The 13,982-nt window shown below is 50.1% G+C and overlaps 1 pseudogene; it reads left to right on the top strand.

The window, feature by feature from the left end:
• Nucleotides 1-727: 727 nt before the first annotated feature.
• LOC119293294 lies at nucleotides 728-12,318 on the top strand (annotated as a pseudogene).
• The last annotated feature ends 1,664 nt before the right edge of the window (nucleotides 12,319-13,982 follow it).

The raw sequence follows: 13,982 nt of genomic DNA, 5'->3' as shown, positions 1-13,982 counted from the left end.
TCCAGTCCGGCCCCGTGGCAGCGACGAGGGAGGAGGGGAGAAGGGCCAGGGGAGCTGGTGACGGCGGATTAGGTTTTCCCCCCTGGTCGCCATGCGGGGCCGGACTGGGAAAAGCCCTCCCCAACCAGTTTTAGCAGCACCTGGCCTCCCTAATGCATATTTGCTGGCTCCACCACTGCAAGTCGACAGGCCCAAGAAACTTCCCCGGTGGCTTGCAAGTCCAAACTGGCCCGTTAACCTCGTACATGTACTGCTACTACTTGTAGCCGTTCCCTGATTTCCTTCTCTCTTGCCTAGGAATTGGGCGGCTGAGGCCGGCTTGTAATCAGATAGATAGATGCGTGGGTGGTTGGGAGGAACTCATCTTTGAATTCAAATCGTAACTAATTTCCAAGAAACCTTAGTTCATGTGAGCCACAACCAGAGAGTAGCTCACACCGGCCCTTGTAAATAAAATATACTATGGTGATCACCTTGTACTAAACTCCCAAGCTCAGGAGACGTGTGGATGACAACACGAATGGGATGTGGAATAGGATAAGGCAGGCGAAGTCGTCCATGCATGCCCACGAAGGCACGCATCGCATCGCTACAGGCCTGGTTGCGCATCTCATGGTCGCTATCGGCTGCCCGATTGGAATCATTGACCTACCCAGTCCAAAACCGTAGGTCTTCTCCCCTAAAAAAAAAAGAAAACAGAAAACAAAACCCAATACTAGGTCTTGTGATTGACTGGTCAGCTGCACCTCTTCCCACAAATATGCACACAGCCGCGGTGGAGCTCCCGCACATTTGTTTCCCTCCTCTTCGTTATTCTATCCACGCAAGTCCGCGAGGCGACCAAGGCCGGAAGCGAGCATGGAAGTCGAGAGAAGCAGCACCGACGCCGCAAGGGACCCGGCGCCGTCGTCGTCCTCATCGCTGGCCGACCTGGAGACCGCCAAGAGGCGGCCGCGGCGGCTTCCAAGCCGCCCAAAGAGCTTCGTGCCAGCCGTCTGCATCCTGGCCGCGACGGTGCTCGCAGTCGTCGTCTTCTCCGCCGACTCGCCCTGGTCCTTCCTGCAAGGTACTCCCTCTGTTTCTAAATTTTTTCCAGAGATTTCTGTATAGACTACATACGAATATATGTATATAAACATATTTTAGAGTATAAGTTAAGCTTGTTTTGCTTTGTATATAATTTATATTAAATCTCTAAAGAAACTTAGAGTGTAGAGCGCTATGATTGGAGTTCCATCGAGTTGCTGAATTCATTCTTTTTCTCTTCCTTTGGGTCAAGTGCCTATACTATACCATTATAGTGATAGTAGTGGACGCACCATGTGCCACTGGACAGTGGAGACTCGGTAGCTAATTAATTGAGCATGTACTCCCAAGTCCACCGTATTCTCTTTCACCTAAACTATAAAACAGGCTGGACTAGGAATCCCTTTCATGGGATATAGTCTAATTTCTCCTATCAGGGCAATTATCAAAATCATACTTTCTCTGTCCGAAAATACTTGTCGAAGAAATCAAAATATCTAAAAGTATTTTAATCTTAGATACATTTATTTTATTCATTTCTCCAACAAATATTTCTGCTCGGAGGGAGTAAATCAAAAGCTGATGTAGAGCAACACCTATGCCATGTGGTGGTAATAAAATGTTGAAATTTCGACCACGGGTTTGCTAATAAAATGTCTCTTTATCTCTAGACGCACCTCCATCTGACCTCACCGCCGACCAGCTCCTCGACGGCCTGCTCACCGCAGAATTCAGCAAGCGGTCGTGCCGGAGCCGGTACGAGTTCGCCAGCTACCACGAGAAGAAGAAGAACGCATCGCATAAACCATCCCCCTACTTACTTGGCAGGCTCCGGAGGCACGAAGCCCTACAGAAGCGGTGCGGCCCTGGCACAGCCCCGTATAGGGCGGCGGTCCGGCAGCTCAAGTCCGGTAAGGGCGCTGCCGCCACGGACTGCCGCTACCTCATTTCCATTAGCTACCGCGGCCTCGGCAACCGAATGCTCGCCACCGCTTCGGCCTTCCTCTACGCCGTGCTCACGGACCGTGTCCTCCTCGTCCACCAGTACAAGCAGGACATCAGCGCCCTCTTCTGCGAGCCCTTCCCTGGGACGACGTGGCTGCTACCCTCTGGCAGGAGTTTCCCTTTGGGGCACCTCAGGGACTACGGCATCGGCTCCAACGAGAGCCTCGGCAACATGCTAAAAGCCAACGTCATCTCCGTGGGTGCCCACGGGAACGCGTCGTGGTCGGACGGCGGTGATCGCCGGCCGCCGTTCGTCTACCTGCACCTCGAGGGCGGCTACGACTTCCACGACAAGCTCTTCTACTGCGACGAGCATCAGCTGCTCCTCCACGGCGCGCCGTGGTTGCTGATGAAGACGGATAGCTACCTCGTCCCGGGGCTCTTCCTCGTCCCGTCGTTCCAGGACGAGTTGGGCAGGATGTTCCCGGAGAAGGACATGGCGTTCTACCACCTCGGACGGTACTTGTTCCACCCGGTTAACGACGTCTGGCGCGCAGTCACCAGTTACTACCGCACCAACCTCGCAGGCGTTGGCCAGCGTGTCGGCATACAGATCCGGGTGTTCCAGAAGAAGCCGACGCCGCTACAACACATACTGGACCAGGTCCTCTCGTGCGTCCGCAGGGAGAAGCTTCTCCCGGAGATCACGTCGTCGTCCAAGATCAACGCATCCGACCAGGCTATCCTGGTCACTTCCTTGAGCTCGTGGTACTACGAGAGGATCAGGGAGGAGTACGGCGGAGGCAGGGTCGCCGGCGGCGTGCACCAGCCGAGTCACGAGGGGCGGCAGAAGTGGGGGGACACGTCCCACGACAGGAGGGCGCTGAGTGAGATGTACCTGCTCAGCACCTGCGACGTGCTCGTCACCACCGGCTTCTCGACGTTCGGGTACGTCGCGCAGGGGCTTGGCGGGATACGACCGTGGATCATGCCCAGCACACCCATCTGGTCCGAGTCCGACTTGGCTGAGAAAAAGGAGGTACCGGAACCACCGTGTGTGCGAGCGATGTCCGTCGAGCCGTGCTTCCACTCACCGTCCTACTATGACTGCACGGCGAGGAGGGACGTGGATGTGGGGAAGGTGGTGCCGTATGTGCGGCACTGTGAGGACGTGAGCTGGGGGATCAAGATTGCCAACCAAAGCAGCTAGCCAGTGCTAACTTGTAGGGAATATATATATTGTCTCATATAAAGGCATCACAGGTCCTAGCTAGGTGGTTAATCTAGCTAGTGTAGATGAAACAAATAGAATTGTTCCCCAGCGCCAACACCCTCCACCTGTACGACAAGACACTCACAATCTCAAAACATGCCCCAATTGGGCCCCAAAACACCATGCATTTAGTCATCGCAGTCCGCCCTTATATCCAATCTACTAAAAACGCCATGACACACAACGAGCATGTGATTGCACTGGAGCACATACCAAGAACGACTCCCGGCTTTCGGACAAAGTATGAAATATATTGGGTGCAAACCCAAAACGTTAATTCTTTCAGGTCGCAAGTGTTGCATCGTTCATTATCATCAACAAACAAAAACATGCATCTCGATTGGCAAGCACGGACGAATTCTAGCTCATAACGTAGCTGCCAAGATACAATTAATTGTGTGCAAAGCGGAACAACACATGCAGTTCACATGGTTTATCGCTCGGAGAAGTCTGTTTTTTACTATTTCACTTTGGCACTGTGTAAGCTCGCTAAGTGCCCAATCCGCTTGAAGAGCTATGCGAGGTCAAGTAGTCCAATAACCAAATAAAAGCATTACAAGGTGCTCCTTTCATTTTTATTTACTCTGCATATTAGAGTTGACTAAAGTCAAACTCCATAAAGTTTAACCAAGTTTGTAGAAGAAAATATAAACACTTATCGTTCAAATCTATATGATGTGAAAGTACATTCAATAATAAATCTAATAGTATTAATTGTTTATTGTATATGTTAATATTTTTGTTTATAAACTTTGTCAGAGTTTATAAAGCTTGACTTTGACCAAATCTAATATGCAGACTAAATAAAAGCGAAGGGAATACTATACACAAACAAAGAAAGGGACAACTAATCATATCATAAATGCTCAAGTTTTAATATTTCGCATGCAATCCCAATGTCTTGTCATAGAGGCAAAAAAGCGCAACTACAAAAGTCATAGCGAGTGAAGAAACTGCAGAGATGGGCCATATCAAGGCGAAGGGGCAAATTATTCGAGGTCACTCACTGTGATCAACCTCGTCATTCAAAGTGGGAAAGGTGGGAGGCCAGATAGTCATAAGGGGAAAGATAGTTGTACAATATATACCCTACACCTTGATCTCATATACCGTCTCCCTCCTGCTCCTCATATCAACAGAAATGATAGCTCTACTTTCAGGAAGGCGTTTTTGCGCGAACTGCAAACACGTTTTGCGGGCCGGGAGGATGCGGGGTCTGCTAGAGTTGCTTTTAGCTAGACCAGGGGCTGAGCTGGGGTCCCCGGCAACTAGGGCCATGGCCCGGATTGCAACGAAAACTCCGGCCCATCTTCTACGTGGAAAAATATTGACCCGGGATGCAGCGCAAGTTTTGGTCAGCCCAATGCAACTCGCTCGCCCAGGAGAACATGAGAGCGAGGACCAGGGTTGGGACTGTGTCCCGTCGCTCGCTGCCCCCCTCTGCTCGCTCGATGCATCGCTGGGCCGTTGCGGCAGGGGCGCGCCGCCGCCCCCGGCCCAGGTCGCCTCCTCCAGTCTCCAGAGGTTCCAGTCCTCCGCCTCGCGGGACCGTCGGCCGGCGACCTGGCGCCGCCCGATTTCTGCTGGTCGGAGAACCACTCCTGCTGCTGATTACTCCTCGTTGTCGGAGTTGTATGGAAGCAGGAGACCATCAAATCGGCCAACTGCATAAATTCTTGCTACTGAAGAGAAAACTGCAGAAGAGACCACCAAATGTCGGATCTTGATTGCCGCTGGTCGGAGAAGAACTCCTGGTCCTGATTGCTCATCGGCGCTTCTGCAGCTCTCCTCGACTAGCCAACCTGGTAATGTTTTGTTTTAGGAACAAAATAGGAAGAACAACTGACTATATGGTTTACCAATTGTTTGCCACTGATTTCACATTTTAGGTCTAAAGATGAATATATTTTATCTATTAATAATCTCAACACTGAAGCAAATAAGAAATGCAAATCTCAAACCTAATAAGCTCCTACAACCGAGCTTTCTATGCCATTACAACAGCTTTTCTTTGGTAGTTTTTTTTTTGACCTAACATTTTTGCCCCTCCAATCCTTGCTACACCACTGTACTATACTATATATAAACTGAAATTATTTCTAAATGTAGAAATAGTATCGTCAACACAGGCCCATTTAGGTGGCTTACAGCCATCCCGAGTAATCAAATATAACGTGCCCCCTTGCACCCAACGATATATTATACGAATTTCTTACACACTATCACTATTCTCTCTCTCCACGGCTGTTTACGTCAATTCTAAACAAAGGGCCCTTGCTGCTCAAACTGAAAGAAACTGTGTTTCTTGTCACTTGTGTCCAAAGTCAACTACAATACAACTGTACTTCTTGCCACAATCATTGTTGCAAAGCATGGCAAAGCGGCTTGAGTTAGGCGTACTGTTCTCCTCTATCTTAGAGCATCTCTAGCAGACACCGCATTTCCGGCAAAACTGTAAAATAGCTGCCGTTTTGCCGTTTCGGGCCGAAAAAACGCTGCCAGACCAGATACCGTAAAAGTGACCGGTCTGCAAAAAAATTTGAGGGGCGCGGCAATTTCCCCCTCCGGAACTGTCAAAAAGGCATTTGCGTGGTCGGCCCGAAGGCGCCCTCTATCCCTAGATCGATTTGGCGGGAGGGACATTTCACCGCGGCAGTTCCGGCTTTCCCCCTCCTCCGCCGGCGCAAATCTTCACCTCCCCGCTCCGGCAGACCTCACCGCGGCCTCCAGTGAGGCCATGGACACCCCCGACTCCACGCTCATCACTGTGGAAGTAGGGTTAGCCAAATCGACGGCGGGCGGCGCCGCGGTGGATCTCCCCACTAGTGATGTTGTGGGCGCGTCCGAAGCTTCCTCAGGCGTTGTTCCTCGCAAGCGGCTGAGCAACGTCATTGTGCAGGGAGGCACGCCCGCTCCCGCCACCACCGTAGCCGCCCCGAAGAGGGGTGCTCGCACTACAGCTCGCGCTGCCGCTCGCCCTACCGTCATCGGTAACATTGGTGATACCGAGCCGGCGCAGCCTGTGAGGAACGTCGTGGCAAAACGCAAGCGGGCGCCTGCAGCCAAGAAGGCCCCTGCGAGTTCTACGCTCGCCCCCTGCCGCCGCCCCACCGATGTTCGATGAAATTCCCGCAAGGTACGTCCGCCCCCACCAGTTTTGATTGTCGCCGTTCGGGTTTTAGCTCAATAATTTGGGGACTATGCGACTCTTTGTAGCTCCGACTATGCGGCTCTCCTTGAGGTAAACGCAGTGAACATTGAGAATGCACCCCTCGAAGATTATGTATACGACAAGATGGACGGCGGGGTACACGGTGGCGGCGATGAAGAGGATGAGTTGCAAGAGATTGAAGGGGAGGTCTTCGAGGCATCGCAAACGGCAACATATAGCAAAAGGTCGAAGAGCTATACCCAAATAGAGGATGAGGTGCTGATCCGAGCTTAGGAGGCCATGTCCCTCGATGCCATCCACGGCACCGACCAAACCGGGAAGAGGTATTGGCAAAGGATAGAAGACAAGTTCTTCTGGTTGATGCCAAGGAATGTTGAGCCGACACCACGCACCTATAGACCACTCCAAGGAGGTTGGGATGTGATCAAGGCGGCGGTTAGCCGGTGGTGTGGATGCTTGGAGCAAGTGTACAATGCACCTCCAGGTGGCACTAATGAAGCCGATTGGGTGAGTGCTTTTTCCTTAATCATATTGGTGACGATGTTTGCAAATGATAGTGCTTTGACATACTTGCTTTGGTTGTAGGATAAAATTGCAGCCGCGAGGTATAGGGACATGCCGGCATCCAGGGGCAAGCCCTTTGCATTCGAGCATTGTTGAGCATTGCTTAAGAAAAGCGAGAAATGGAAGGTGAGGGATAAAGAAGCACCACCGAAGAGAGGTACCTTCACCTTGTAGGATGATGAAGAAGATGATGAAGGAGGGAGAAAAAAGGTTAGGCCGGATGGCAACAAGAAGGCCAAGGAGAATATGAAGAAGGAGTCCGACGCATCAAGTTTGAGAGACAAGATAGATCATATGGTGCACTCAAATGAGTTGATGGTTACCATGACTATAGAAGCAAAAAAAAAAGAGAGTTGGCAATGAAGAGGTCTCAAGAGAAAGAGGAGAAGTGAACCTAATCAAGGAGGAGAAGTTGTGCAAGGCAGCCGTGGAAGAGGCGGATAGGTTGCGCAAGGCCGCAATTGAGGAGAAAAGAGCCCAAGCCGAGAAAACCAAGGCTCTTGCCAAGCTCATTGCCAGGAGAACAAAATCATAACCATGAACCGTAATGAGATGGATGCGCTAACCTTGGAGTGGCATGATTTGATGAGAAAGGGGATCTTGGAGCGAAGAAGGATGGCTTCCAACGATGGCTTCCAACGATGGTGTTGGTGCCGGTGGTGTTGATGGTGCTTGATGGTTGTTCATCAAGGTTTCACCACTTTATTGTTGTTGTTTTGATGCAAAAATGTTCAATTCGGTTCCCTAGATGCTTAAAACTATATTATTTGTTATTTTTATGTGAGAACTATATATGTTGAATTTCCGAACTATTCTTGTTAATTGTCGGAATTTTTTTTGAATTGTGCAATTCTGTTTTTGCGGTTTGCAGGTCCATTTTTGCCTGCAGCAGAACAAACACTGCAATGCCGATTTATTCTTGTTAATTGTCAGAATTTCTTTTGAATTGTGCAATTCTATTTTACAGTTCGGCATTGTGGTGTCTGTTCTGCCGCGGGCAAAAATAGACCTGCAAACCTGTTTGTCACGCCCCTCATCGTAGGTTTGCGGGCTGGCAGAATGCGGTGTGGGCTAGAGATGCTCTTATCCCGGCAAAGCACGTATCTTACCAATTCCAAGCTGTGGAAGGAACATTTCTCTCTCGTTGACTCCCTAAAATATATACGAGTTGTACAATGTTATTTAATCATCACATTATTGTCCCCCTAGTGCTATTAACAGGGCACATTATTCTCTGTCCCAAGTCCCAACAACCGTTAGCGTGGCCCAGATCGACTGCCGCCACCGCTAGTCTTTCTGCCATATTTCTTTCTTTATTTGAGAAATTCATAGTCAAACTACTCATAGTCATAGCCAATGGAAATGGCAACCAGCTTCTTTCTGGATACTAGTACATCATTAACAACGAAAAAATAATAAGATTGGGATGCAACCAGATGTTAAAGAATTTGGGTTCATCTCTACTTGGGCGGTAGCCTTCTCCTGCCAAGAGAATCAAATACTTCAACACACAAGAAAAATATAGGAAACAGCTAGATATAGGAAAAAAACAAGAGAGTGGACTTTTCCCAATGATTCCCTACATAAAACCATACCATCGTCAATCACTAACATCAGGATCTCATCCCCAGCTTGGATTGTCACGAATCAGGGCGTGACTTCCCCGGAAACCAGCTAGTCGGCCGAGCGGTGTGGTTTCTTCTTATCTCGTTGAGGTAAGCGATCTTGCATGTTAAATTCTTCTGCCGCGCTGAAATTGAAATGCTCCAAATTGGGTCATTCTTAAGAAACGTTTTTTTGAACTCCCTCCAATCCGAAATTCGTGTCGCCAGCTTAGTAGGAATTTGTACTGACCAATTGTTGTTTCTACGACACTTAAATCGTTAGAGCTTGTCTACTGTTACTTTGCGTCCTTTGCCTTCTTCATTATGTTTTGGAGTTGTAATGTAGCTTTGGGATTTGTTATCGCAGGGTCGCTAGGCTAGCTAAGCCCCTGCTCTGCTTTATGTTTCTTATTTGAGCCCGAACTTGTATCGAACTACTAGACTACTGCTCGGCTTCGACCTGGTTTCTCTAATGGAAATCGGAGGGGAAACCCTCTTTTGCTAAAAAAAAACGACACTTAAATCGGACTGGAGGTAGTATCATTTTTCTTCCTGCATGCAGAGGCAAGGAGCAGAGAGTGGGCATGGACGTCGTCGCGCCGGAGATGGAGAAACACGAGGCCGCGGAAGGCGACATGGAGTCATCAGATCCCGCGCTCGCCGCGGGGCCGCGCGAGCACGAGCTGGAGCCCGTGGGGCGGTGGCAGGACGATCTGACGGTGCGCGGCATGGTGGCAGCGCTGCTCATCGGGTGCATCTACACCGTCATCGTCATGAGGATGTCGCTCACCACCGGACTAGTGCCCACGCTCAATGTCTCCGCCGCGCTGCTCTCCTTCCTCGGGCTCCGTGGCTGGACCAGCTTGCTGGACCGCTTCGGCATCGTGTCACGACCCTTCACCCCACAGGAGAATACCATCGTCCAGACATGCGGCGTGGCCTGCTACACCATCGCTTTCGCCGGTTAGGGCCATGCATATCCTGCCATGTCTTCCTACTAGTATCAGTTACTAGCTTTGCACTACCTGATTGGCTATTTGAGTGATGCATTGCAGGTGGGTTCGGGTCAACCTTGCTGGGTCTAAACAAAAAGACGTACGAGCTCGCCGGCGACTCGGTGGCCAACGGGCCGGGGAGCTACAAGGAGCCAGGGATTGGCTGGATGACGGCATTCCTCTTTTCTTGCTGCTTCGGTGGACTCCTCACCTTGATTCCCCTTAGACAGGTTCCGCTTCTTTTTTAAATTGAATGCATAACAGATTTGAGTGTGCTTAACTCTAGTTTGCTGCTCGGTTGCCTCTCGCTAGCTTCTTTATCCTCCTGTTTGTGCACGTGTACTCCGTTGCTAGGATTAACGTACACACAAAATTAGATGAATGAAATAAAAACAATAACAAGCGAGCAAGCAAAAAATAGAGTTGGAACCTCTGCTGCTCTAATTCCTCAAAAAGAAAAGGGAAAAACAACCAAGAACTAGCAACGCCATATTATAGAATTGTGCCCGGGCGGTTCATCGGTCTTTGTCACTAAATATGAAACATCATGCATGTTTTCAGGTATTGGTCGTCGACTATAAATTAACTTACCCTAGTGGGACGGCAACTGCAGTTCTTATAAACGGCTTCCATACCACCCAGGGAGACAAGAATTCAAAGTATGTATATTTGTATATTCTGACCTGAGGAGTTATGCCCGTCGCGTTGTTCTTTCAGACATTAAATTGGACAATATGGAGTGACTACTTGATTTTATACAAATGAATTAACCTTTCCTTTACATCCATGATAGGAAGCAAATACGTGGGTTTCTGAAATACTTTGGGGGTAGCTTCATATGGAGTTTCTTCCAGTGGTTCTACACCGGCGGCGATGCTTGTGGGTTTGTTCAGTTCCCTACTTTTGGTCTCAAGGCCTGGAAGCAGACGTAAAATCCTTTTCGCAATTCTGCTCCTCATTGTCGATCGCCATTACGCTATGTTTTGTCAGATTCGTGGTGTGCAGCAGACTTTCTTAATTAGTTCGCCACGTTTTGTTTTGTCAGATTTTTCTTTGACTTCAGCATGACATACGTCGGCGCTGGGATGATTTGCCCGCATATAGTAAATGTTTCCACCCTCCTAGGTGCAATTCTTTCATATCGAATATTGTACCCACTCATCAGTAAAAACAAGGGTGATTGGTACCCTGCAACTGTAAAAGAGAGCAGCATGAAAAGTTTGTACGGCTACAAGGTACTTATTAATTGTAGCATAATCCTTTTCCTTGGTGGCATTTTCCGTTAATTAATAGCAACAGCAGTCATAGTTTATCTTAATTAGTAACAATTTCCTTCACCATCCAGGCCTTCATATGTATCGCTCTTATCTTGGGGGATGGACTCTACCAATTCATCAAAATTATTAGCATCACTTTTAAGGGCATGTATCGACAATTTAGCCGTAAGTATATCAATAATAGAGGTGAGGACAGCAGGACAACATAAATCCAGTACATTTGTTCTTCGACATTTTCCATTTTAGAATCAATTATGTTGTTCTAATGTTGACTGGATGAATTACAGCGAAAAATATGGACAATACGGTCTCACTCGAGGATATGCAGCGCGATGAGGTCTTCAAGAGAGGCCATCTCCCCGCTTGGATGGCATACTCTGGGTATGCCGTGTTAAGCGTCGTTGCAGCGATTACCACGCCAATAATGTTTCGACAAGTGAAATGGTACTACATAGTTATAGCGTATGTCGTAGCCCCCATGCTTGGATTCGCCAACTCTTACGGCACAGGGCTTACTGATATCAACATGGGGTATAACTATGGGAAGATTGGACTCTTCGTCTTTGCGGGTTGGGCTGGCAGGGACAATGGTGTCGTTGCAGGCCTTGTTACTGGTACATGTGTGAAGCAGTTGGTTCTTATATCTGCAGATCTGATGCATGACTTCAAGACGGGTTATCTAACAAAGACATCACCAAGATCCATGATGGTGGCACAGGCCATTGGTACGGTCATGGGCTGCATCCTTGCTCCCCTTACGTTCATGCTCTTCTACAAGGCATTTGATATTGGCAACCCAGATGGTTACTGGAAGGCGCCGTATGCATTGATATACCGTAATATGGCAATACTTGGCGTGGAGGGGTTCTCGGTGTTGCCGAAGTATTGTCTAGCACTCTCTGGTGGATTCTTCGCATTTGCAGCACTCCTCAGCATCGCAAGAGATGTCATGCCACACAGATATAGCAAGTATGTGCCCATACCCATGGCCATGGCAGTCCCATTCCTTGTCGGCGGGAGCTTCGCAATTGATATGTGCGTCGGAAGTTTGGTGGTTTTTGTCTGGAACAAGATAAACAAAAAGGAGGCTGGTTTCATGGTCCCTGCGGTTGCATCCGGTTTGATATGTGGGGATGGAATATGGACATTCCCTTCTTCCATACTTGCCATTGCCAAGATTAAACCACCAATTTGCATGCAGTTTACACCTGCACCCTAGAGAATCATTTCGTTCAAGAATGTGGGGGCAAACACACAACTGAAGATTTATACTGGGTAGCCAAAGATACATTGTATTTCCATAGTAGTTTGCCGTTTAACTTTGTTTGCACCGTGTTGTTTTTATTCCAGGTGATTTAGTATGTGAGCTATCTAGAGATGATATATTGGTGTGTGGTTTACGTCTTGTGCATAAATGTACATCTGATGGATGGTGTATGTGTCTACTGAATTGGTGTGAATACAGGATACAAATGTACTCTATACTTGTGGATTATTCGGATAACTTACATTTTCCTGGTACTACACGATCCATAAGGTATAGCTTATGTATTGTACTTATTGATCACTGGGTATTTTGTAAGCATGTATAAATGGAAATCCGATCATTTTGCACATAAGTGTCCTTACAAACTGGAGTGGGACTTCCGCGCGTGGCGTACTTGAGCGAGGCCAATGGTCCATCAGGCCTTCATGGTAGGTGGTTGCTTCCATCATTCACGAGTAGCAGACCATGCGGCTAGGGGAAGGAGTTGCTAAGATCCTACATTTCATAGACTTTCATGTTCCTCTTCAGGAATTTCTTTCTCTGATGCGGTGGGTCCGAGGGGCCGCGCCAGAAGCGGCGCCGGCCCATGACGATCTCCTCCGATGAGGAGACAACTGACGACTTCCAGGTTGGCCCCTCTCGCCCGGCGCAGTCTATGGATGAGGGCGGGGCTGACGCTCAAAGCGAGCCCCCGAGGCTGAAGAGGCTGCTTCGGGGCAGCAAGGCCGGGCCCTCCGTAGAGAGCTCCGGAGCAGGGGGCTCGACCACCAACCCCCTCAAGGAGAAAAGGCGGCCAAGGGCGTTGATCTTCTCTCCACGGTGAGTTTTATATGCGGCCTCCCTAGATCTTGACTTCTTGGATTTTCCTGACGCTAGTCATGCTTTTCGTAGGGCTGCCAGGGGCCCGAGGCCGAGCGAGGTGCCGCCAGCCCCCGATCTCGTAGGAGGCACTGATGCCGCCGGTCCCGCAAGGGACCCTCTTCTTCCGGAGGCCACCCCGGTGATGCCGGAGGACAGGTGGGTACCACAAGAGTCGCCGCCTGCGACGACCGGTGAGGGGGCGAATGGTGGTGCAGGGCCCGCCTCACCAGGTGCAGCCCCCACACCGGGGGCCGAGGAGGTCATTCCACCCGAGGAAAATACTCGCGAGGGCCTGGGCCATGCTCAAGGAGGGGGCCCGGCGAGGCCTGAAGGGGAATCCACGGCGCCGCCCTCGGCGGGTGCAGGCCCGCGCCACCAGGGTGGCACCGATGCTTGCCCTATCATGGTCGATGACGATGAGGAGGAGGAGACTGTGGAGACGCCCGAGGTGAAAACCCGGGCCGCCGGCGCCTCTTCTGTCGGTGCGACTGATGGCACCCCTAGCGTCGGGCCGGCCCCTCCCCGCCAGCCGCCGGCACCGGGCACTAGCACACCGACGAGGGGTCAGGCTGGCGCTGATCCTGATCTTAACGCTCTCTTCGACGTGGGGAGCTTTCTCGATGAAGTTATGGGCAAGGATGCTTGGACCGTCCGAATCCATGGCCGCCGAGGTGCCTTCCGGCTAGAGGGCACCGCGGCGGAGATCTTGAAGCAGGCCATTGACGCCATGCAAGCCGAGTTCGACCGTGGTGTCGAGGCCATCAACTTGGAGCGTCGACACCTTGAGCTTCTGGGCGCCAAGTTCCGCCAGGTGTCTGCGGAGTGCAGTCAAAGGGAGCGCGTGGCGGCACTCCAACGCCAAGATATGCTGGAGGAGGTTCAGGTGAAGCTCACGGCGGTGAAGAGCCGTGAGGACGAGGTCCGCCTGAAGGTGGTTGAGTATGAGTGGAGTGTGGCGAACCAAGCTCGCGACCATAAGGAGAAAGAGGAGAAGATGT

The sequence above is a fragment of the Triticum dicoccoides genome, chromosome 1A (assembly GCF_002162155.2).
Source record: "Triticum dicoccoides isolate Atlit2015 ecotype Zavitan chromosome 1A, WEW_v2.0, whole genome shotgun sequence".
Lineage (NCBI taxonomy): Eukaryota > Viridiplantae > Streptophyta > Magnoliopsida > Poales > Poaceae > Triticum > Triticum dicoccoides.
Note: the sequence above shows the minus strand (reverse complement) of the source record. Positions and strands in the feature narration are given on the sequence as shown.